Below are 2,471 nucleotides of genomic sequence, written 5' to 3'. Positions count from 1 at the left end.
AAGCTGGGTCCTGAGGTCAGAAGTGACACCCCTCCCCCACCCTGCTCCCCACACAGGGTTCGGCCGCACTTGGCCGCCAGGACCAGGCGCTCGAATGACTGAATGGTGATCGTTTTTCTTGTGGCTGTAGTGGTTTCCTAAGAAGGTAACTCATGCTGCGAGATAAAAAGTAACTACCGTTTCTGCAATGCCTACAGGCTGGCATCTCCCTGACTTTGCCCTAGACGCTGACATATGAGCACACATTCGTGCCCACGCATAACACGTGTGCACACACACCTACATGCATACATGTGCCAACACCCACACACACCTACACATATGTGCCCCACACGGACATACGCACCCATACACACGTGCATACATGTGCACATACACACACTCCAACACATGGACACCTACACACCAACCACACCCCCACACCCCCACACCTACACACACACAGACCAAGTCCTCTCAAGCCCCCGTGAGCAGGCAGTGTCACCTCCATCTCTCCGCGGCCTCAGCAGTCACGCGACCTGCCTGAGGTCACGCGGGAGGATGCATCAGGGTCCAGGCTTTGCCCAGCGGCGCACTGGGCGCCGGGGCGATGCTGCTGGTGGCCACGGGGCTCGTGCGCTCACGGCGCCGGTCTTCCTCCGGCGGCACCAGCGGATCACTGAGCGCCCGACGTCCTCCACCACTCAAGCTTGTGCCAAACGTCTACCTGGGAAACCCGTCTCCCTCCTGGATATCCAAACATCTGACCTCAGTCCCCAGAGGACTTGCACGGGGCCGCCGGACCTGACTGCAGAGCCTGTGGCCACCTGCATGGGCATCCGGGGAGCTGGGCCTGCCTCACTGGGGACACCTGTTCTAGAAACACCTGGCGCCCACCCCTGGCAGCTCCTGTCCACACGTGGATGAGCCCCGAGCACACACACCACCTCAGGTATTTCTTCCTTCTAGAGTGAAACCACTCTACTTGTCTCTTGGATGGACAGTGGTTTTGCATTTTCACCACATCTGTGACCCTCCGAAGTCCCTCACTACTCCCTTCACTGGGGACTCGCCCAGCAACCTGGCTGCAGGGCCCTCTGCCCCGTGAGGCCCCACCTCCTGACCCTCAGAGCCCCGCCTGGAGGGCACGCATACGGTACAGCCGGCGGCAGGGGCAGCCTCTGGTGAGTAGGGCCAACCACGCAGGCAGGATAGGCCCGAGCCCCACCTGGGCAGGTGTGGTGCTCATCAAAGTCACAGACGATCTGTCCCTTTGTGGACCACAGAGGTGCGCGGCCTCTGTTGCATCCCAGCCGCAGACGGGCCGTGCCCCAGCCTTCCCTTTGACCGCCCATCTGATGTACAGGTGTCTGGGGACCTGCTGACATTTGGCACAGACCATTCCAGATCCCACCCCTGCCGCCTCGTCAGGTTGGGGAAGGCGCCTGTGGGGCAGCTGTGGGAGCCATGGGGTATTCAAGCCACTCGCTCACGCCGCAGACCCTGGCTCAGCGCATTCCTGACCCAGGCCCTGTGCCGGGGGCTCAGACTCCGTGTGAGCAACAGCCCCGTCTGTGGGGAGACGGGCCAGGGGACAGACCCCACGTCAGGGGAGCTGAGCGTGGGCAGCCTGCTGGATGGGCCTCTAGCCCAGCCTACGGGATGTGTGTACCAGTTATCTCCGCCACAGAAACCTAGTGGCTTAAGACAACCATCCTTTCACCGATCATGGTTCTGCAAGCGGGCAATGCGGGCTGGTCTCCCCCAGGGCCGCTCACGCCTACAGTCACTGTCCGAGCAGCTGCCAGACTTGCAGTGACAAAGGCGTGCAGTGCAGACACCGCAGCCCACCACCGAGCGCGGAACCACAGGCGTCATGCCCCTCACCTCCGAGGCCCGGCTCTGGGCCCGGGCGGGGCTAAAGGACTGGGCACACACGGTACCCGCCTGCCACCCGCCCCTCACCAAGGCAGCCGTGGCAGCTCTCCAAAGCCAGCGTGCCCCTCCCCCAGCACCCACCCACTCCTTTCTCACAGGAGTGTTTCCAGGTCTGTCAGGAACAGACAGAGCGGGACTTCCCTGGTGGCACTGCGCTCCCAATGCAGGGGGCCTGGGTTCAATCCCTGGTCAGGGAACTAGATCCCACATGCACGCTGCAACTAAGAGTTCGTGTGCCACAACTAAAGAGCCCGCGTGCCGCAACTAAGGAGCCTGCCTGCCGCAACTAAGACCCAGTGCAACCAAATAAATGAGTAAATAAATACATATTTAAAAAAACACAACAGAACAGACAGAGCTTCCAACACTGCACCCCACCTCCTGCAAAGGTACCCAGCATGCAGCAACGCTGGCCCAAGGCCAGGGCCAATTCCAGAACCGTCCGCCTGACTTGGGTGCAGGACCCAGGGGCTAAATCTCACCCCTGTCGCAGCACAGGTTAAAGGTGACATCATGCCAAGAACCTAGAACGAGGCACATCACAGTCAAAGTGC

The sequence above is a fragment of the Phocoena phocoena genome, chromosome 4 (genome assembly GCF_963924675.1).
Source record: "Phocoena phocoena chromosome 4, mPhoPho1.1, whole genome shotgun sequence".
Lineage (NCBI taxonomy): Eukaryota > Metazoa > Chordata > Mammalia > Artiodactyla > Phocoenidae > Phocoena > Phocoena phocoena.
The sequence above is the reverse complement of the archived record's forward strand: the minus strand, read 5'-3'. Positions refer to the sequence as shown.